The following is a 24507-nucleotide window of genomic DNA, read 5'->3' as shown; positions in this document are numbered from 1 at the left end:
AGGCATGATTCTGTGAGTATGGCTATGTCAGGCTGTTGCTGACTAGTCTGTGGGACAGCTCTCCCAATTTTGGCACAAGTCCCTAGATGTTGGCAAGGAGGACTTTGCAGGGTCGACTGGGCTTGGTTTGCCTTTGTCGTGTCCGGTGCCTAGTGGTCCGATGCCAGGTGGTCCGTCCGGTTTTATTCTTATTATGACTTTTCGTAGCGAGATTTTACAATAGTGATTATACAATAGTGATCATAACATGATAGAATTTCTCATCCAGTTTTGCCTTGACAGGAGAAGAGATGGAAGAATGCCCGGGAAAGGGCACGCACCGGAGGGGGCCCGCCACACCAGGTGGTTCTAATGCACGCAGAGCTGGACGCCTTGGAGATCAGCCACACGCTGCATTGCCTGTCCGTGGCGGATGGCGAGGCTGGGGCTGCAGAAACGTCCGGTAACGGAAAGCTGACACTCAGCACTCATGATCGCGAATGATCTTAGCATCACTTGGCATCTGCCGCACCTCAACATTTGTCCACATGCCTGATATTGCCCTTTGTTCTCTTGCAGGGCCATCTGCGAGCCCCGTGTCTGTGGAGGGCGATTCCTCAGAGGACATGCCGGTCTCTGAGGGTCCATCGTCACATATGAGCCAAGCATCCACCAGCGCAGATACACACACCTCGGTGGGTCCCCCTCCTCAATTAGTTGGGATTGCACATGGTGAGTCACTGCGCACATGTGAGCATGAGCAGACCCTGGTGGCAGGGGCAGCCGCGGAGGGTCCGCGTCGGTGGGAGCACTCTTCTCCAGGCTCTGCTCAGCCGGACCCAGATACTGAACCCAGGGGGTCACCAGTCAAAAGGAGAGTCGTCGAGGGGCACCAGCACATTGCCGAGGTACTGGAAGAGGTGCCACGCGCACTCTCCACAATCGTGCAGGTGATGGAGGAGTCCAGCTCTTGCATGAGGGCAATGGTGGCACAAGTACAGGAGGGTATCCGTGAAATAGTGTCGCGGGTAGGTGCGGGAACGTCTGCGGTGGAGGAAAGGCTGGCCTCCCTCGAGCGTCACGCACAGCTCAACAATGAGTCCATCCAGGCCCTGACAACGGCTGTTCGGATTCAGGGTGAGCAACATTCTGCCACCATAAACAGGCTGACAGATACATTAGAGGTGGCCTTGCAAGGTCTCACACACGTCATCCAAACTGCCGTCCAGCAGGGTGGAAGGAGTGATGTGGGACTAGGCCATGAGAGGGAAGATGGTGAACGGGGACATGGAAGTGGGGACGCTACTCAAAGTGCCCCCACGTCTCACCCGTTGCCCCCCACTCAACCAGTACCCGCAATGGTGCCTCCTCTCCAGGGGGCCGAGTCTGCCCCTGCACAGGAGCAGGAGGAGCAGTCTGTGGAGGTGCCCTCGCGGGCACAGAAACCCAGGGGGCGTCGGCCCAAAGCATCTACCCGGTCAGGGCACGAACAAGAGCAACCTGCCACTACCTCTGCTGGAGCCACAGGGGTAGCACCACGTAGGGGTTCCCGCAAATGTAAGGCTAGGGTGTTATGAACACAAAGGGAATGCACCAGGGTGTATGACAATTTGTTATGTTTTTATTTATAGTCGTTTACTGCACATACACAATAAACACAATTGTTCTCACCACTACTGCCACCTCTTGTCCATTCTTGAGCGGCTTGTGCAATAGGTCCATTTCGTGGGGCTCATCATGATGACGAACACCTGGTCCCACCCATTGGGTCACACTACAGTGGGTGCAGGAGTAATGGCATCACTCTTCTGTGGAGGGGGCTGGTCTGGCCGCTCCTCTGAGCAAGTGATGAGGTCTGGATGCCTCAGACAGTCTGATGTTAGGAGAACCGTTGACATATGAGTGCCTCCCTGGCCTGACGAGCATCCAGGTGAGCCGGTGTTCGGCCCATGGGTCCTTCATCCTCCTCTTGCTCCTCCTCCTCCTCATCGTCGTCCTCAATATGGGTGGCGGATGTGCATGGGGCCTCCTCCAGCGGCACCCTTCTCTGTTGTGCCATGTTGTGCAGGGCACAGCAGACAACTATAATTCGTCCCACTCTGAGTGGCGCGTATTGGAGCGCTCCCCCGGAACGATCAAGGCACCTGAAGCGCATCTTGAGCACCCCTATAGCCTGCTCAATTGTAGACCTGGTAGCAATGTGGCTGTCATTATATCGACACTGTGGCTCGGTGATGGGGTTCCTCAGAGGTGTCATAAGCCACGTGTGCAGGGGATATCCCTTGTCACCGAGGAGCCAGCCGTTGCCGGTGTTGGGTGAGTGTCATAGAGTCATAGAGTCATAGAGTTATACGGCACGGATAGAGGCCCTTCGGCCCATCGTGTCCGCGCCGGCCATCAAGCCCTGTCTACTCTAATCCCATATTCCAGCATTTGGTCCGTAGCCTTGTATGTTATGGCATCTCAAGTGCTCATCCAAATGCTTCTTGAATGTTGTGAGGGTTCCTGCCTCCACAACCCTTTCAGGCAGTGAGTTCCAGACTCCAACCACCCTCTGGGTGAAAAAGTTCTTTCTCAAATCCCCTCTAAACCTCCCGCCTTTTACCTTGAATCTATGCCCCCTTGTTATAGAACCCTCAACGAAGGGAAAAAGCTCCTTAGTATCCATCCTATCTGTGCCCCTCATAATTTTGTACACCTCAATCATGTCCCCCCTCAGCCTCCTCTGCTCCAAGGAAAACAAACCCAATCTTCCCAGTCTCTCTTCATAGCTGAAGCGCTCCAGCCCTGGTAACATCCTGGTGAATCTCCTCTGCACCCTCTCCAAAGCGATCACATCCTTCCTGTAGTGTGGCGACCAGAACTGCACACAGTACTCCAGCTGTGGCCTAACCAGTGTTTTATACAGCTCCATCATAACCTCCTTGCTCTGATATTCTATGCCTCGGCTAATAAAGGCAAGTATCCCATATGCCTTCTTTACCACCTTATCTACCTGTTCCGCCGCCTTCAGGGATCTGTGAACTTGCACACCAAGATCCCTCTGACCCTCTGTCTTGCCTAGGGTCCTCCCATTCATTGTGTATTCCCTTGCCTTGTTAGTCCCTCCAAAGTGCATCACCTCGCACTTTTCCGGGTTAAATTCCATTTGCCACTGTTCCGCCCATCTGACCAACCCATCTATATCGTCCTGCAGACTGAGGCTATCCTCCTCGTTATTTACCACCCTACCAATTTTTGTATCATCAGCGAACTTACTGATCATACCTTTTACATTCATATCCAAGTCATTAATGTAGACCACAAACAGCAAGGGACCCAGCACCGATCCCTGTGGTACCCCACTGGCCACAGGCTTCCAGTCACAAAAACAACCTTCGACCATCACCCTCTGCCTTCTGCCACTAAGCCAGTTTTGTATCCAAAGTGCCAAGGCACCCTGGATTCCATGGGCTCGTACCTTCTTGACCAGTCTCCTGTGGGGGACTTTATCGAGTGGAAGAGGGGCGGGACGGTGGACTCCCTGAGGACGAAAGCATCGTGGCAGCTGCCAGGGTATCTGGCGCACACGTGTAGGAATCTCTGGCGGTGATCACGGATGAGCTGGGCATTCATGAGTGATACCCCTTCCTGTTGATGAACAGTCCTGGCTCATGTGGACGTGCCCGTATTGCTATGTGGGTGCAATCGATTACACCCTGCACCCGTGGGAAGTCAGCCACAGCATGGAATCCAACCGCCCTCTCCATCTGGCTGCGGTCGTCCATGGCGAAGTTGATGTAGTGCGAGGCCCTGTGGAACAACCCATCGGTGACCTGCCTTATGCAGGACTGTTCATCAACAGGAAGAGCTATCACTCCATCATGACTCAGCTCATCTGTGACCACTGCAAGAGATTCCTTCATGTGTGCGCCAGATATCCTGGCAGCTGCCACGATTCCTTCATCCTCCCGGAGTCCAACATCCCGCCCCTCTTCCACACACCCAACACCCACAAGGGCTGGCTCCTCGGGGACAAGGGTTAACCCCTGCACAAGTGGCTCATGACGCCTCTGAGGAACCCCAACACCGAGCAACAGCGTCGATATAACGACAGCCACATCGCTACCAGATCTACAATTGAGCATGGTATTTGGCTGCTCAAGATGCGCTTCAGGTGCCTTGATCGTTCTGGGGGAGCGCTTCAATATGCACCAGACAGAGTGGGACGCATTATAGTCGTGTGTTGTGCCCTGCACAACATGGCACAACAGAGAGGGGTGCTGCTTGAGGAGGCCCCATCCACATCTGCCACCCACATTGAGGAGGAGGAGGAGGAGGAGGAGCAACCCATGGGCAGAACAGTGACTCACTGACAGTGTGAAGAGTCCAGTCCTCACCACCTGGACAGAGCAGTGGCCACACCAGCAACCGCCCCCCACTCCCCTGCACAAAACAGTCCTGCAACTACACATACGCCCACTGTAGAGTGACCCAATGGGTGGCATCAAGTGTGGGTGTTCATGGTGAACCTCATGAAAGGGCCTTATTACAGAAGCCAGTCAAGCATGGCCAAGACATGGCAGTAGTGGTGACAATAATAATATTTAATGTGCGTTTAACAAAAAGCAAATATAAATAAAAAACATGACAAACCGTCAAACACCCTTGTGCATCCCCTTTGTGCTCACAAAACCTTCTCAATTCGCTTCTGACTACTTCTACATGGTGCATCCCCTGTGGCTGCAGCAGAGGTAGTGGCAGGTTGCTCTTGTTCATGCCCTGACCGATTAGATGCTTTGGGCCTACGCCCTCTGGGTTTCGGTGCCCATGAGGGCCCCTCCAAAGACTGCTCCACCCGCACCTGTTCCGGGGTAGACTCGGCCTCTGGAGAGGAGGCAGCATTGTGGGTACTGGTTGAGATGGGGGCAACGGGTGAGACGTGGGAGCGCTTTGAGTGGCGTCCCCACTTCCATGTCCCCTTTCGCCATCATCCCTCCCCTGGGCCAGGCCCACATCACTCCTACCACTCTGCTGGAGAACAGTTTGGAGGACATGTGTGAAGCCTTGTAAGGCCAGTGCTAGTGTATCTGCCTGCCTGTTTAAGGCAGCATAATGTTGTTCACCCTGAGTCCGAACGGCTGCTGTCAGAACCTCAGTGGACTCATTTGTGAGTCGTGCTTGAAGCTCCATGGAGGCTAGCCTTCCCTCCATTGCAGACGTTCCCGCACTATCTCAGAGATTTCCTCATGTCCCTGTGACAGTATCTCAGAGATGCCCTCCCTTACCTGTGCCACCATTCCACTCATGCAGGAGTTGGACTCCTCCATCCTCTGCGCAATTGTGGAGAGTGCGTGTGGCATCTGTTCCAGCACCTCGCAAATGTGCTTCTGCCCCTCAATCATTCTCCTTTTAATGGATGGCCCCCAGGGTTCGGCATCTGTGTCCAGCTGAGCAGAGCCTGGGGAAGAGTGCTCCCACTGACGCAGATTCTCCACAGCTGCCCCTGCCACCAGTGTCTGCTCATGCTCACGTGTGTGGTGACTCACCATGTGCAATCCCAACTAACTGCGGACGGGGACCCACCGAGGTGCGTGTATCTGCGCTGGTGGATGGCTCACTCAGATGTGATGGTGCCCCTTCAGAGGCCGGCAGGTCCTCTGAGGAATCACCCTCTGCCATCACAGCGGTCGCTGAAGGCCCTGTAAGAGAACAGAAGGCAATATTAAGCTCGATCACAGATGTTGCGGTGCTGAAGATGGCAAGGCATGTTAACATCAATTCATATTGTGTGTGCTGAATGTTAAAGTTCTGTCACCAGACATGTGTTGGGTGGCAGTCTCGGCGTCCCCGATGGACAGGCACTCGAGGGTGCGGCTCAACTCCAGCGCCTCCTGCTCCTCGTCTGTGTGAACGACTATCTGTTGCAGCCCCCCTACAGTCCTCACCCTCTTCCGTGCATTCTGGGCTCTCTTCTCCTATAAGGGGAGAAAGTACAGATGCATGAGAGGGTGATGGTGACGTGGTCAACTGACGAATGCATTGGTTTGGGTGCGGCAGACCATGAAAGAGATGCATCAGAGGGTGAGTATGAGACAAAGCCATGACATTGTATGAGGATTGGGTTGAGTGCTAGTGGTGGGGTGAGTACTGGAGAGGTGAGGAAGTGCTGAGGAAGTGCAGGTAAGTTGAGGATAAACTTTGAGTGGGTTTGAGGAGTGATGCGATAGAGTAGTGTTGGCATTGCAGAATGAGTTGGCGGGGTGGGGGGGTGGGTGCGGTGATGTGGAAGACGGAATGTAGGAGAATGAGTAAGTATACTCACTTTGGCTGACCTAGTTAGGTCATTGAATCCAGGCCTTCTTGGTGGCAGAGGCAGGCCACTTCCTCCCGTCCTCCAGGTAAAAGACATCCCTCCTCCTCCTCACCCCATCCAGTAGCACCTGAAGTAAGGCACCACTGAATCTAGGAGCAGCCTTTCCCCTGGGTTGCTCCATTTTTCTATTTGGGTGTTTGCTCCAGGAGCAGCCATTGGGGGACTGCCCCTTTAAATAGGGGTCCTCCAGCTGACAACCTGTGATGCGGGTGCGTAGTCCGCCTACTGCGCAGGTTTCAGATGCCAAACCCAGAAGCCACGTTAAGTGGCTCCAATTTACCCGCGAACGCATCGGGAACGGATTTTATTGGGCGGGTTACCCACAGGCCCAGTCCCCACCCCACCCCCCCCCCCCCCCCCCGCTGCCATTCTGTCTCCCCGCTAATATCGGGACCCAAGTGTCTACAAAGGGATATTGACAGATTAAGCGAATGAGCAAAAATTTGGCAGATGGAATATAATATGGGAATATGTGAAGTCATCCACTTTGGGAGGAAAAATAAAAAAGCAAAATATTATTTGAATGGAGAAATACTACAAAATGCTGTGGCACAGAGGGATCTGGGTGACCTCGTACATGAAACAGAAAAAGTCAACATACAGGTTGACAAATGGAATATTGGCCTTTATTTCTAGGAGGATGGAGTATAAAAGCAGGGAAGTCGTGCTACAACTGTACGGGGTGCTGGTGAGACCACACCTGGAGTACTGCGTACAGTTCTGGTGCCCTTATTTAAGGAAGGACATACTTGCATTGGAGGAAGTTCAGAGAATGTTCACTAGGTTGATTCAGGGTATGGAAGGATTGTCTTATCAGGAAAGATTGAACAGGTTGGGTCTATACTCATTGGAGTTTAGAAAAATGAGAGGAGATTTTATTGAAACATACAAGATTCTGAGGGGACTCGATGGGGTAGATGCTGAGAGGACGTTACCCCTCGTGGGGGAATCTAAAACTAGGGGTCATAGTCTCAGAATAAGGGGTCGCCCGTTTAAGACGGAAATGAGGAGGAATTTCTTCTCCCAGAGGGTTGTGAATCTTTGGAATTCTTTACCCCAAAAAGCTGTGAAATCTGAGTCATTGAATAAATTCAAGGTTGAGTTAGACAAATTTTTGATCGGCAAGGGAGTCTAAAGATATGGGGAAAAGGCGGGAAAGTGGAATTGAGGTAAAAATCAGATCAGCCATGATCTCATTAAATGGCGGAGCAGGCTCGAAGGGCCAATTGGCCTACTCCTGCTCCTATCTCTTATGGTCTTATGGTCTTATGGATTGAGAAAGACATAAGTAAGACAAAGACCAAAGTAATAGATTGGAAAAAAGCTAATTTTGAGGGGATGAGAGTGGAATTAAGGAAGGTAAACAGGAAAAAAATTTTGAGAGATAGAACAGCAGTCAGAAATATTTAAAATGGTGATCAATAGGATTCAGGTGAAATATATTCTTCTAAAATACAAGAACAAACTAGGCAATAATGAAACACCATGGATGAAAGGAAGAGATTAGCGAAAGTAAACGTGGGTTCCTCAGAGGCAGAGACAGGAGAAATTATAATGGGGAATAAGGAAATCGCAGAGACATTAAACAAATATTTCGTATATGTCTTCACAGTAGAAGACACAAAAAACATACTGGAAATGGTGGGGAACCATGGATCTAATGAGAATGAGGAACTTAAAGTAATTAAGATTAGTAAAGAAAAAGTACTGGAGAAATTAATGGGACTAAAAGCTGACAAATCCCCTGGACCTGATGGCCTACAACCTGGGGTTTTAAAAGAGTTGGCTTTAGAGATAGTGGATGCATGGTTTTGATCTTCCAGGATTCCCTAGATTCTAGAACGATCCTCGTGGATTGGAAGGTAGCAAATGCAACCACATTATCAAGAAAAGAGGGAGAGAGAAAACAGGGAACTACAGGCCAGTTAGCCTGACATCAGTAGTCGGAAAAATACTGGAATCTATTATTAAGGAAGTAGTAACAGGGCACTTAGAAAATCATAATATTACTGGGCTGAGTCAACACAGTATTATGAAAGGGAAATCGTGTTTGACAAATCTATTAGAATCTTTTGAGGGTGTAATTAGCAGGGTAGATAAGGGAGAACCAGTGGAAGTAGTATATTTGGATTTTCAAAAGGCATTTGATAAGATGCCACACAAAAGGTTGTTACACAAGAATAGGGTTCATGGGATTGGGGGTAATATATTATGGATTGAGGATTGGCTAACGGACCGAAAACAGAGAGTAGGAATAAACAGATCATTTTCGAGTTGGCAGGTTGTAACTAGTGGAATGCCACAAGGATCAGTGCTTGGGCCTCAGCTGTTTACAAAATATTAATGATTTAGATGAGGGGACCGAGTGTAATGTATCCAAGTTTGCTGACGATACAAAGCTACGTGGGAAAGTAAGCTGTGAGGAGGACGCAAAGAGACTGCGAAGGGATGTGGACAGATTAAGTGAGTGGGCAAGAAGGTAGCAGATGGAGTATAATGTGGGAAAATATGAAATCATCCACTTTGGTAGGAAGAAGAGAAAAGCAGAATATTTTTTAAAAGGTGAGAGACTAAGAAATATTGGTATTCAGAGAGATTTGGGTGTCCTTGTACATGAATCATAGAAAGTTAACAGGAAGGTAGTGCAAGCAATTAGGAAGGTATGTTAGTCTTTACTGCAAGAGCATTGGAGTATAAGAGTAAGGAGGTCTTGCTGCAATTGTATAGGGCTCTTGTGAGACTACACCTGGAGTACTATGTACAGTTTTGGTCTCCTTACCTAAGGAAGGATATATTTTTCTTAGAGAGGGTGCAACAAAGGTTCAATAGATTGATTCCTGGGATGAGAGGGTTATCCTATGAGGAGAGAATTAGTCGAACAGGCCTATATTCTCTAAGATTTAGAAGAATGAGAGGTGATCTCATTGAAATGTTTAAAATTCTTAGAGGGCTTGATAGGGCAGATGCTGAGAGACTGTTTCCCCTGGCTGGAGAGTCTAGAACTAAGGGTCATAGTCTCAAGATAAGGGGTTAGGATCGAGATGAGGAAAAATTTCTTCACTGCGTGCAGCCAATCAACAGCGCAGGTAGCACTGGCTGCCATGTCGATCATTGGGCAGCACGAATGTTACGTGCTGCCTGCACCTCAACCAACGGGTGTAGATTAATCACGCACCACAATCCCAGCACCCGTTTTCACGGGTTAACCAATTTAACCCCCATTGTAAATCAATGTAACTCAATATTTGAGGAATCCCAGGCAGAGAGGTAATGGCTTTGTGCAGGTAGAAATAAAATTCTAACATTGGCTGCTGCAAAGATGGATCAGTTGAGAGTCAGAGTCCTTCCATCACACTGTAATTTTTATAAACCTTTATATTCCCCATTAGAATATATGGGGAATGAGTTAGTGTCTATAGCCTAGACATTGGTAATTGGTCTCTATAAGCCAAACGCCCATCACAAGTATATAATATGCAGTAATTATGCGTTTTCAGTGCACATTTCTCAGAAAGACCACCTCAAAGCTGGCAATTTTTTTTCTCTGAAGAAACTGTTCCCATCACTACTATCAGTCTGAGGTTACCACAAATGGAAAGCTGTGTTTGGATCTTCATGGGTGCATTATTGTTTGCTTGTTTTAATTATTACTTTTATCTCAACGGTGGTGTTCTCCAAGTTGGCAACTTTTCCCACAGCTTTTCCTCGTTGAACTTGGAACCAGCTATTAAACATTGTTGAGTCACTGGAGGGTCTCTCCAAATATCTTGATCAAAGCTGAGGTCCCTGAATGGTGGGTTTTTTGAATTGTTTAACATTTGTCTGACCTCTGTTATTGGCTGGCGGAACAATTGGTGGAACCAAAACTTAAGTCTTCTGGCCACATAATCTGATAACTAATGCTAAAAAAAATGTAGATAGAGCCGTTTTCTTCATAAGCTAGTTTAACCCTTACCCACCGACAGGTTCAGGGCAATTCCTGTCTTCATGGGCTGAATAGTTTTATTTGTTTTCAGCTCAAGCACTGTGATCCTGATAATACTGTTAGTTCAGAAATAAAGCTACTGGCCCAGAGAGACAAGAAACAACATTTTAGGAAAAAAAAGAGCATTTACTCTCAAAAAAAGAGATATTTCTGTGTCTTTACCCCTAAAAGGCAAAAGCTCCACTTGTGCAATTAAGTAATCATAGTCAATAAACAAGGTATTAAGCTAAAAGAAAAGGCTTACACAAATGCAAGGAGAAGTGGAAAACCAGCAGACTGGGAGAGCTATAAAAAATTACAAAGGGATATAAAGAAAGTAATAGAAGGTGCACAAAGGGAATATGAACATTTTGGAGGGGGAGGGCGAACAGCCAGCTGTCGTGGTGCACAAAGGCACCAACGATATAGGTAAAAAAGGGGATGAGGTCCTAAAAGCAGAATATAGGGAGTTAGGAGGTAAATTAAAAAATAGGACCTCAAAGGTAGTAATCTCAGGATTGCTGCCAATGCCTCGTGCTAGTCAGAGTAGAAATAGGAGGATATTTCAAATGAATACGTGGCTAGAGGAATGGTGCAAGGGGGAGGGATTCAAATTCCTGGGACACTGGAAACAGTTCTGGGGGAGGTGGGACCAGTACAAACCGGACGGTCTGCACCTGGGCAGGGCCGGGACCGCTGTCCTAGGAGGAGTGTTTGCTAGTGCTGTTGGGGAGGGTTAAACTAAAGTGGCAGGGGGATGGGAACCTGAGCAGGGAGACAGAGGAAAGCGTAACAGGAAGGGACAGAAGGTATGGAGTAAAAGGTAAAGTGCTAAAAAAGGAAAAAGCAGGAACTAAGTGTCACAAAACATATTTGAAAGTTCTTTATCTGAATGCACGTAGCATTCGTAACAAAATGGACGAGTTAACGGCACAAATAACGACGTATGGGTATGATCTTGTGGCCATTACAGAAACATGGCTGCAGGGTGACAACAACTGGGAATTAAATATGCCAGGGTATTTAACAATCAGGAAGGACAGGCAGGAAGGAAGGGGAGGTGGGGTGGCTATGTTAATAAAGGAAGGAATCACTGTAATACAGAGAAATGATATTGGGCCAAAGCATCAAGATAATGAAACAGTTTGGGTAGAGATAAGGAATAATAAGGGGAAAAAAACACTAGTGGGCGTAGTATATAGGCCTCCTAATAGTTGCAACTCTGCTGGAAGAAGTATTAATCAGGAATTAGTCGGGGCATGTAATAAGGGAACAGCTATAATTATGGGGGATTTTAACTATCATATTAACTGGACAAATCAAATTGGGCAGAGCAGCCTTGAGGAAGAGTTCATTGAGTGCATCAGGGATGGATTTCTTGAGCAGTATGTAACTGATCCTACAAGGGGGCAGGCAACCTTGGACCTGGTCCTGTGTAATGAGTCAGGATTAATTAATAATGTCCTAGTTAAGGATCCCCTTGGAACGAGCGACCACAACATGGTTGAATTCCATATCCAATTAGAGGGTGAGAAGGTTGATTCTCAAACAAGTGTACTGAGCTTGAATAAAGGAGACTATGTTGGTATGAGAGCGTAATTGATTAAAGTGGACTGGGAAAATAGATTAAAGGGTAAGACAGTACATGAGCAGTGGTGTTCATTTAGGGAGTTATTTTACAACTTTCAAAATAAATATATTCCACTGAGGAAAAAAGGGTGTAAAAGAAATGACAGCCATCCGTGGCTAAGTAAAGAAACCAAGGATAGTATCCGACTAAAAACAAGGACATATAAGGTAGCCAAACTTAGTGGGAGGATAGAAGATTGGGAAGTCTTCAAAAGACAGCAAAAAGTAACTAAAGGATTGATTAAGAAAGGGAAGTTAGATTATGAAAAGAAATTAGCAAAAAATATAAAAACAGATAGCAAGAGTTTCTATAGTTATATAAAAAGAAAAAGGGTGGCTAAGGCAAACGTAGGTCCTTTAGAGGATGAGACCAGGAAATTAATGGTGGGAAACATGGAGATGGCAAAAATGCTGAACATATATTTTGTTTCAGTCTTTATGGTAGAGGACACTAAGAATATCCCAACACTGGACAAACAGGGGGCTCTAGTAGGGGAGGAGCTAAATACGATTAAAATCACTCAGGAGATGGTACTCAGTAAAATAATGGGACTCAAAGCGGATAAATCCCCTGGACCTGATGGCTTACATCCTAGGGTCTTGAGGGAAGTGGCAGTAGGGATTGTGGATGCTTTGGTGATAGTTTTCCAAAATTCCCTGGACTCGGCAAAGGTCCCGGCAGATTGGAAAACTGCTAATGTAACACCGTTATTTAAAAAGGGTAGTAGGCAGAAGGCTGGAAATTATAGGCCAGTTAGCCTAACATCTGTGGTGGGTAAAATTTTGGAGTCTATTATTAAGGAGACAGTAACGGAACATTTAGATAAGCATAATTTAATAGGACAAAGTCAGCATGGCTTTATGAAGGGGAAGTCATGTCTGACAAATTTGCTTGAGTTCTTTGAGGATGTAACGTACAGGATGGATAAAGGGGAACCAGTGGACATAGTGTATTTAGACTTCCAGAAGGCATTTGACAAGGTGCCACATAAACGATTATTACTTAAGATAAAAAATCACGGGATTGGGGGTAATATTCTGGCATGGGTGGAGGATTGGTTATCGAACAGGAGGCAGAGAGTTGGGATAAATGATTCATTCTTGGACTGGCAACCAGTAACCAGTGGTGTTCCACAGGGGTTGGTGCTGGGTCCCCAACTCTTTACAATCTATATTAACGATTTGGAGGAGGGGACCGAGTGTAACATATCAAAGTTTGCAGATGATACAAAGATGGGAGGGAAAGTAGAGAGTGAGGAGGACATAAAAAACCTGCAAGGGGATATTGACAGGCTGGGTGAGTGGGCGGAGATTTGGCAGATGCAATATAATATTGGAAAATGTGAGGTTATGCACTTTGGCAGGAAAAATCAGAGAGCAAGTTATTTTCTTAATGGCGAGAGACTGGAAAGTACTGCAGTACAAAGGGATCTGGGGGTCCTAGTGCAAGAAAATCAAAAAGTTGGTATGCAGGTGCAGCAGGTGATCAAGAAAGCCAACGTAATGTTGGCTTTTATTGCTCGGGGGATAGAATATAAAAACAGGGAGGTATTGCTGCAGTTATATAAGGTATTGGTGAGACCGCACCTGGAATACTGCATACAGTTTTGGTCTCCATACTTAAGAAAAGACATACTTGCTCTCGAGGCAGTACAAAGAAGGTTCACTCGGTTAATCCCGGGGATGAGGGGGTGGACATATGAGGAGAGGTTGAGTAGATTGGGACTCTACTCATTGGAGTTCAGAAGAATGAGAGGCGATCTTATTGAAACATATAAGATTGTGAAGGGGCTTGATCGGGTGGATGCGGTAAGGATGTTCCCAAAGATGGGTGAAACTAGAACTAGGGGGCATAATCTTAGAATAAGGGGCTGCTCTTTCAAAACTGAGATGAGGAGAAACTTCTTCACTCAGAGGGTGGTAGGTCTGTGGAATTTGCTGCCCCAGGAAGCTGTGGAAGCTACATCATTAGATAAATTTAAAACAGAAATAGACAGTTTCCTAGAAGTAAAGGGAATTCGGGGTTATGGGGAGCGGGCAGGAAATTGGACATGAAGCTGAGTTCGGATCGGTCAATGCCCTGTGGGTGGCGGAGCGGGCCCAGGGGCTATGTGGCCGGGTCCTGCTCCGACTTCTTGTGTTCTTTAGATTTGTGTTTGGGATCAGATCAGCCATGATCTTATTGAATGGCGGAGCAGGCTCGAGGGGCCGATTGGCCTACTCCTGCTCCTATTTCTTATGTTCTTATGAACAAAAACTTGCAAGAGATATCAACAGTAAAAGTTTTTAATAAATATATTAAAAGAAAGAAAGTGGTAAGGGGGAATGTAGGCCCATTAATGACAGATGCAGGCGATACCATTATGGATAATAAGGAAATGGCAGACTTGTTAAATGAGTACAATAGATGAAGAGGACAAAATATCAGCAGTGCAAGGAAGAATAAATTGGATTGGAGGGGGTATAGTGCTGATTCATCAAAATGATACCAGGGCTTAAAATGTTAAATTATGCAGAGTAGTTATATAAACTTGATTTGTATTCCCTTGCATTTAGAAGGTTGAGGGGTGATCTAATTGAAGTGTTTAAAATGATAAAAGGATTTGATAGAATAGATACAGAGAGGCTATTTCCGCTGGTGGGGGAATCCAGAATAAGAGGGGGCACAATCTTAAAATTAGAGCTAGGTCATTCAGGAGTGAAATCAGGAAGCACTGTTTCACACAAAGGGTAGTTGAAATGTAGAATTTTCTCCCCCAAAAGGCTGTGAAAGCTGAGTCAATTGACATTTTGAACACTGAGATCGACAGATTTTTATTAGGTAAGAGTATCAAGGGATATGGAACAAAGGCAGGTGAATGGAGTTGAGGTATAGATTCGCCATGATCTAATTGAATAGTGGGACAGGCACCAGGGGCTGAATGGCCTATGTTCCTATATCTTATAGCCATAAGACTTGAACCCACATATCTCAGTCACCCTGTCACCGATACCTTCTCCTTAGATTTCTGCCCATCATAGTTAATGTGTGAAAAAACTAGTCCTTATCACTATTGATGTAATGGAAACAAAATTCCCTATTGATAATTTTAATGAGAAGACTAAATGAACGATCAACAGAAGGAATTTCACTTCCGCATTTTGTTTGATGAGATGTCCAAGGCGTTCATCACTTGACAGATAAATTTAATGATGAGAGAAAAGATTAGGGAGTTTACCATTTGATAAACGGATACATGTGATGATTTGGAGTAAGATCAGGGACAGCTCTTCAAAAAGATGTGAGAACTCAGCCAAGAGAAGGAAATGTTTTAATGTCAATGTTCCTGAAATTGCTGGGGCAGAGCTCTGCTGGCACAAGTGTGGCACTGTGGAACCCTTGCCCCCACACGCCGATAGTCAAAGACCCGGTCCCAAATTGCCAGGAAAGGTTATTTGCAAGACCAGGGTGGGTACATCATGCCCACAAGTGTGCTTCAGTGGCGCCTCCCTGAACTGCCGCCAGAATGGCAGAGAAGAGGACCAGCGAGGGCCTGAAAAAAAATCCTATCCTTTACATCTTCTGCACTCAGTGGAGCAACTGGGCCTCTTGGGAAGGTAATCAATCCCCTCCAAGATCAAGTACCTTTCCCTAGTAAGAGGCAAGAGCCGCTTAAGGCCCTCAGCAGGACTCATGCCAGCTCTCAGCTATCCTGAGTTCCTATGAGGCCTACCAAGTGCGCAAAGGGCAGAATTTCTGGGGTGGTCGGGGAACTCCCCCAGATGTGCCCCTTGGTGTAGTGGAACAGGCAAAAGATTTATGCATAGGCCCCTCCACCACGAGCATTTAAAGGGCAAATATAAATGGAGTAGAATCTCAGAGAAACCAGCTTCCTCCCCAAATTCCTAGATCAATGTGTGGAAATCAGTTGTTTTTACTTTTCTATTTTATTCCATAAAATTACAATCGGAAATATTTTTATAAAACCCCTTTAATAAATAGACTAGATTTAAGACGTTTATAAACTAATTTAATTTACAGGAACTCTATTTAACAAAACATGTAATGGATTAACATACATAGGCCCCGGTTTAACTCCCCCCACCTGGTAGAAACCGGGCAAGTGGGCGGTTAAAATGAGAGCAGTCACTAACCCCCTCCGATCCCGCTGCCTTCCCGCCATGTCCCAATGTTAACCTGCTCTTTTGAGCAGGTGAACCGGACTCCTGCAGGAAGAAAGTGAGGTCCTTCTTTAAATATGAAGATCGGGTCCCGATTATGTAATTTTGCCCTGACCCCAATTGTAGTTGAGCAAAATTCCATTCATCTACACTTAACATTGTTTAAACCTAGGAATAAAAAACAATTTCTTAAAATATAGAAATAAAAATATAGTAAAAAGTATTGGTGTCAAACAATGGCCACTTTTGCTTTGGATTCAAGTGGACTTGGTTTACCATGTTACAGGAGTCTGGCTGTGGATGGCAGATGGTATAATGAATAGCCACATCACACTGAACCACCAGGGCAGCCTGTTCATCGCTATACAGTTAATAACACCGGTTAAACGCAAACTCAAGTAACCCTAGTGCAGCAATGGTCTGTGCCACGCCAATGAAGGACATGGATTTTATTCTGTATTTTCCCCTCGTGGTGAGGCCCTGGTCTCGGCTAGTGTTGCTTGTGGAAAAGGTGAGCCTTTGCCGCCGTCTACCGAACAGAATTGTTGAGATCAAGAACCCAATGTGGGTGCCAAGCTGCATTCCTCCACTCCATGTGGCAACGGGCTAGAGTCTGAACATGAGAACAAATGCAAACTTGTACAAGACGAACATCTGATGTGACGACCTTTGGCAGTCTGACGTGAATGTTTAATGAGGTTTGACAGTACGCATTTTTAGACAGCAAATCCAACTTGCTGGAAACAGAAATTGTACATGGGCATGACTGAACTAGAAACAAGGCTCTTTTGAATCAGGGATTGAACTAACTTCAAGAATTTTGATGCTCTAGGCAAAAAATCTTGGCTTGGCCAAATAATAATAAAGTGTATTTGTCTGCAGACCCAGATTTAATTCTGGTCCAAGCACGGAATTCCCCTTTTCAATCACTCCCACTGTACAGAATTTCTTATCCAAGCTTTATACCTTATAAGCTGAACATTACTGTGGAGAAAGAGCTTTGATTAAGAAGAGCTTGCCTGCTCTTCTCCCACAGTTTTGTTTTCATTTCAGACTCCTTACTGTGTACAATAACCAAATACAACAAATGACCTCTCAACACCCACTTGTACTTTATTCCTGAAAAAGCAGAGAGTCAGTGCTGGGTTCTGCCAGGAAGAGTCTACACAGTCCCCGTGTCATAATCAGACTCTTCTTGTAAACCAGGTTTGTAGAAATCCAGTTTAGGCAGTAGCTCAAAGCAGGTGGTGACGAATCGGTCTTCCCCGCTTGATATTCAGTCCCGTTGACTTTTTCCCCCTGTATTTTTCTTTTAGCCTTGTTTTCCTGTTCCAATTAAAGCTATTGCACCAATAAAAAAAAAAGCACTGAAACGGTATTGGAGTTTCTCTGCTTTTCTGGGTTTGCACTTCTCCATACTGTATGCAGCAAAAATATTTTGACCAGGGAGGCTCATGTCAGAACACCTAATGCACTCATACTACAATCCTGAGTGCAACATTTTTATACAGGCATCAAAACATTTATTTTATGTAAAAATTGTGCACAGGATTGTAGTACGAGCCGGAATTCTCTTCTGTGATCACACCCAAAATTGAGCAGGAGAGCGATGGAGAATGAAGAAAACTGTGGGCGGTGAAGCCTACCGCTGCCTCACTGCCTGACCTGTATTTCCCTTCCCTACCCCTGCTGGGATCGTCACTGACCTCTCCTTCCCTGCACACTGCATGTAAACGCTGATGGAGGTTGAATCTTCTCCCATTCACCTGTGTTACCGCTGACCTGGGAAAGGTGGCGATAGGCCCGCAGCAAGCACGCAGTGCTAATGGCCGTGAGGTGCCCCCCTGGAGGGAGAGGGCTTTGTAGTGGCCACCTCTCTCTCCATTCTGTCCCCACACTTACCTGCTGAAGGCCATGGTCTTGGCCGCGGCCTTCAGTGCGATATGGATTCTGATCTCCGGGGTGTTTCTGCCTCGTTATGGTCCCTTGCCGACTCTTCTGCTGCTGCAGCGACATCTCCACTGCAGCACCATTGGGATTCTCCTCTTCACACTGGTGAGCTCCCTCTTGGTAGTGGGAGTCCTGCCAGAAGCCTGCCGTGCATCTCTAAGGACCCCCATCCCAGGGGAATGGGTCAGGATTTGGAGGGGAAGACCACCATGCCCTGAAGAAGAGAATCCTGGCATCCATGGTACTTTGTGAAGAAAAGTAGTGAGTTCTCCCACTGCCATAGCCAACATTCATCTCTTAGCCAACACCACCCAAACAGATTAATGGTCACTTACCTTATTTGCTGTTTGTGGGACCTTGCTGCGTGCAAATTGGCTGCTGCATTTGCCTACATACACTGCACTTCAAAAGTGATTTGGTGACTTTGAAGTGCTTTGGGGCATCCCGAGGAGGTGAGAGGCATGTTAGGAATGCTCTCTCTTTCTTTTTTTCATTGTTTATATTATTTCCTTCATGCTATACCTCACCTGAGCTGGGACCACTAGACGCTGACTCTAGTGAGTGTCTGAAATTGGTGTTCCATTCTGAGTACAAACATCTCTCTGCCCATTGACCACAAAATCTCACTTTAAAAAGGTCAAAAGGGCAAATTGGGAGAATCTCTTTGAAAAGTAATATTACATTTCTCTACAGATAAAAATACTTGCATTCATATCGCACTTTATCACATGTAAATATCGCAAAGTGCTTCATACATAATCCAGGCTCCAATGTAGCACTCAGGGAGTCCCGAGATCCCATCTGTCCATTCTGTGGTTCAGATAAAAGTTAGAGATTCCGTGACACTTATCAAAGAAGAGCAAGGAATTCTCACAGTGTCCTGCCCAACAGTCCTCTCTCAACTAATGCCACCAAAAAAACAGTTTAACTGGTCATTCATCCCATAATTGCTAATAGGATATTGCTGTCGTAGAGTAACCACTGCATTTGCCTACATAGCAACATCCGCCTGCCCCTCTGGTACTTGCTGATAGGAGCCTATGGCTGGAGTGTGGCTGTTCAGCACACTGTTCAATTAGGGATGGGCAATAAATGCCGACCTTGCCAGCGACGCCCACATCCCGTGAACGAATTTTTAAAAAAAAATAAAATAAGCAGTCTGAGAAACATGAGGTGGAACGTCCTTTGCATTGAAAGTGCTCTCCTTCCACATTAATCTCCTTTAGATACAAATCCTGATCCAAAGACTCAGTTATCTGGCTTTGAACAGTAAACAATCATCCCATTTACAAAGTTCCCTGCAAGACAGCAGCACATTTAAGAAATGCATATTTCTGTTCAAGTGTTTGCTGTCAGTGTTTTGTTTAGTTCGGACTGAATGCCTAAGGCAGGTGGATTTTTGCAAATTGGTTCATTTTGGCTGTGGGTTACAGAACTCTTGATCCAAGTATAATCTCGACTCAAATGTAACATTTCTTGGCAGATGAAACACTTTTTTAGGATTTCCTATGTTGCTGGTGAACAGATGGTGCACGTGGGCAGGAGGGCTCATTGCACAATGAATCCAACTCTGACTGATCCATGGTTCGCAAGGAAATTCCACTACTGCCGTTTCCTTGATTGCTGATAAAGGACAACTAAAATAGTTGACATTTTACAGTGTCCTTTACAATTTAACGCTTTTGCAAATTTTAGAATCATAGAATCATAGAAGTTTACAACATGGAAACAGGCCCTTCGGCCCAACATGTCCATGTCGCCCAGTTTATACCACTAAGCTAGTCCCAATTGCCTGCACTTGGCCCATATCCCTCTATACCCATCTTACCCATGTAACTGTCCAAATGCTTTTTAAAAGACAAAATTGTACCCGCCTCTACTACTGCCTCTGGCAGCTCGTTCCAGACACTCACCACCCTTTGAGTGAAAAAATTGCCCCTCTGGACCCTTTTGTATCTCTCCCCTCTCACCTTAAATCTATGTCCCCTCGTTATAGACTCCCCTACCTTTGGGAAAAGATTTTGACTATCTACCTTATCTATGCCCCTCATTATTTTATAGACTTCTATAAGATCACCCCTAAACATCCTACTCTCTAGGGAAAAAAGTCTCAGTCTATCCAACCTCTCCCTATAAGTCAAACCATCAAGTCCTGCTAGCATCCTAGTAAATCTTTTCTGCACTCTTTCTAGTTTAATAATATCCTTTCTATAATAGGGTGACCAGAACTGTACACAGTATTCCAAGTGTGGCCTTACTAATGTCTTGTACAACTTCAACAAGACATCCCAACTCCTGTATTCAATGTTCTGACCAATGAAACCAAGCATGCTGAATGCCTTCTTCACCACCCTATCCACCTGTGACTCCACTTTCAAGGAGCTATGAACCTGTACTCCTAGATCTCTTTGTTCTATAACTCTCCCCAACGCCCTACCATTAACGGAGTAGGTCCTGGCCCGATTCGATCTACCAAAATGCATCACCTCACATTTATCTAAATTAAACTCCATCTGCCATTCATCGGCCCACTGGCCCAATTTATCAAGATCCCATTGCAATCCTAGATAACCTTCTTCACTGTCCACAATGCCACTAATCTTGGTGTCATCTGCAAACTTACTAACCATGCCTCCTAAATTCTCATCCAAATCATTAATATAAATAACAAATAACAGCGGACCCAGCACCGATCCCTGAGGCACACCGCTGGTCACAGGCCTCCAGTTTGAAAAACAACCCTCTACAACCACCCTCTGTCTTCTGTCGTCAATCCAATTTTGTATCCAATTGGCTACCTCACCTTGGATCCCGTGAGATTTAACCTTATGTAACAACCTACCATGCAGTACCTTGTCAAAGGCTTTGCTGAAGTCCATGTAGACCACGTCTACTGCACAGCCCTCATCTATCTTCTTGGTTACCCCTTCAAAAAACTCAATCAAATTCGTGAGACATGATTTTCCACTCACAAAACCATGCTGACTGTTCCTAATCAGTCCCTGCCTCTCCAAATGCCTGTAGATCCTGTCTCTCAGAATACCCTCTAACAACTTACCCACTACAGATGTCAGGCTCACCGGTCTGCAGTTCCCAGGCTTTTCCCTGCCGCCCTTCTTAAACAAAGGCACAACATTTGCTACCCTCCAATCTTCAGGCACCTCACCTGTAGCTGTCGATGATTCAAATATCTCTGCTAGGGGACCCGCAATTTCCTCCCTAACCTCCCATAACGTCCTGGGATACATTTCATCAGGTCCCGGAGATTTATCTACCTTGATGCGCGTTAAGACTTCCAGCACCTCCCTCTCTGTAATATGTACACTCCTCAAGACATCACTATTTATTTCCCCAAGTTCCCTAACATCCATGCCTTTCTCAACCGTAAATACCGATGTGAAATATTCATTTAGGATCTCACCCATCTCTTGTGGTTCCGCACATAGATGACCTTGTTGATCCTTAAGAGGCCCTACTCTCTCCCTAGTTACTCTTTTGCCCTTTATGTATTTGTAGAAGCTCTTTGGATTCTCCTTTGCCTTATCTGCCAAAGCAATCTCATGTCCCCTTTTTGCCCTCCTGATTTCTCTCTTAACTCTACTCCGGCAATCTCTATACTCTTCAAGGGATCCACTTGATCCCAGCTGCCTATGCATGTCATATGCCTCCTTCTTCTTTTTCTCTCCTTTTATCTTTTACTCTCCTGAAGACACTCAAATCATGGCTATGATACAATTCATGGGCAAAGGCAGCCTCCCAGTAACCTTACCCAAATGCTCATACTTCATGTTTCGACACCAGGCAGTGAATACTGGCAGGCTGAGTGAGAATGGAAGATGTTCACGCTGTCCGATATTCAAGCGCATTAATTTTCCCACAAGATTCGGTAAGTGGTGCTCAGGAATTAGAACACTGGCTGATTTTAATTTTCCCTCCCTAGTACATGAACTGCCCCCACTAAGAGCAGCATCCCAGTACAGACCAGGAATTACAATAAAGGTTCTAGAGGCACTGGAGCAAGTTGAAAAAAAGATTTACAAAGATGCTATCAGAACTAAGAGGTTATAACTATCAGGAAAGACTGAACAGGCTGGAGTTCTTTTCTCTAGAAAAGAGAAGGTTGAGGGATGATCTAATAGAGGTCTTTTAAATTATAAAGGGGTTTGATAAGGTATATGTAGAAAAAATGTTTTTGCTTGGGGGAATCTAAAACTAGGGGTCATAAATAATCACTAATAAATCCAATAAGGAATTCAGGAGAAACTTCTTTACCCGGAGAGTGGTTAGAGTGGAATAGTTGAGGCGAATAGAATAGATGCATTTAAGGGGAAGCTAGATAAGTTCCAGGGGCAAGGGATTTCAGTTATCTGAATAGACTGGAAAAGCTGGGGTTGTTCTCTTTACAACAGAGAAGGTTGAGAGGAGATTTGATCGAAGTGTTCAAAATCATGAAGGGTTTAGATAAAGTTAATAAAGAGAAACTGTTCCCATTAGCGGAAGGGTCGAGAACCAGAGGACACTAGATTAAAGGCGATTGGCAAAAGAACGAAAGGCGACATGAGGAAAATGTTTTTTACGCAGCGAGTAGTTAGGATCTGGAATGCGCTGCCTGATAGGGTGGTGGAACCAGATTCAATTGTGGCTTTCAAAAAGGAATTGGATAAATACTTGAAAGGAAAAGATTTGCAGGGCTATGGGGAAAGAGCGGGGGAATGGGACTAACGGGATTGCTCTTCAAAGAGCAATGGGCTCGATGGGCCAAATGGGCTCGATGGGCCTTATGGCCTCCTTCTGTGCTGTAACCATTCTATGATTCTATGATTCTAAGTACATGAGGGAGAAAGGAATAGAAGGTTATGCTGATAGTGTAAGAAAAAGTAGGGTGGGAGGAGGCTCATGTGGAGCATAAACACCGGCATAGACCTGTTGGGCCGAATGGCCTCTTTCTGTGAATTCTATGTCATTCTATGTAAGGAATCAAACCTGGGGCCTTTTGGTCCCTGGTAAGTTCAGCATCACACGGAGCAGTGCAGTGGTGCTGTACTCTGTCATTGTTACTGGCTCTTGGTGAGGAATGATGAAATGGATGGCGAAGAGAGGGGGTGGGGATGGTGCAAGCTAATATCTTTATTTCTCATTTGCAATCATTCACTAGACACAACAAATTCTATTAAAGGTGACCACATATCACAGTCACTTTATTGTCACAAATAGGAATGGGACCAAATATTTTTTAAAAATCAGCTCCTGTTTGTCACAATAAAAAACAGAAATTATCAGTTTCTGAATTACCTTTAAGGCAAGGAAACCTACCAGTAGTAGGGGATGGGGGGAGCGGTGGAAAGCTCAGACCCAGTGCAGTTCAGCAAACCACTGAATTCTTGGTGCTCCCAAAAGCATGGCTGGACTTAAAATCAACTGCTCCTGTGCACCCATGCAGTGCTTTACTTGACTTTCATGGGCTGCTGCTTTGATTCAACATTTAAATTTAAAATGCATTTTTTTTTAAAGACTGTTTGTATCTGTGTGCTGCTCAGACGGGTGTACGGGCAGGTTTTATTCGAAAGTGGTAACTGAATACATTGTTTGGTCCCAGCAGGGACGTTCACCTTCTTTAACCGAATTGCAGATATTGTGATTCTGCTGGTTCAGGATACCCAACACTGCAAATTTGTAAAATTACCCCTTTAGTTCAAACTTTAGAAAAACTCTTTTTGTAGTGTTGTCGTTTAAAAGCACACAGGCAGGATTGCTGCTACTTTCAGAGGGTGAATCCTATTGCCTGTTGCTGGGTCACATGTACAGCATTGTTGCATTTTGGGGATTTGCAACTATTTGGCCTAGAAAGGATTTTTGGCTTAAGTTATAATAGGGTTTAGATACTGAGTCAGATTCAGGATTCAGAGTTTAATTACCAAAGGTCCAGCACCTTTTGTTTTACTTGATGGAGAAAAAGGCTGGAGCCACTACAAAGGGTGTCTTTATGAGATCTCCTGAAAGGAGAGAGCAAACCATTGAAATTGCTTTCTGAAGGGATTCGCAAAATTTCACATGTTCCCCCCACCCCGAAGATTTATTGGAGTTATTAAAGAAACCCTGGTGTGACTGTTTTAAAAAATCCAAGGTCTCTCAAAATGGCTGCAGTCAGACACATGGCCGAGGACCGGCAGATTTGAAATTGCATTCTCAACAACTTGGCAGGCTTCGTGTCTCAGACAGGTTTCTTTAAACAATGCAGTTGCATTCTAGCCCTGAGGCAAGCTATCAACATGGCCAGCCAACACATCAAAATTCGAGCAGGAAGTGATCGCAGGACAAAAGGTGAACCATCAAGGTACATTCGGAACAATGGTAAAGCAGTTAGCAAACAGATCGATACAGGAAATGGCCATTAATGTAAATGGGCCAGAGATGGGGTCCTTTGTCTTACGTTTCGTGCTTAAATCAAACAATGAAGCAAGCTGATAAG

This window comes from Heptranchias perlo, chromosome 1 (assembly GCF_035084215.1).
Source record: "Heptranchias perlo isolate sHepPer1 chromosome 1, sHepPer1.hap1, whole genome shotgun sequence".
Lineage (NCBI taxonomy): Eukaryota > Metazoa > Chordata > Chondrichthyes > Hexanchiformes > Hexanchidae > Heptranchias > Heptranchias perlo.
Note: the sequence above shows the minus strand (reverse complement) of the source record.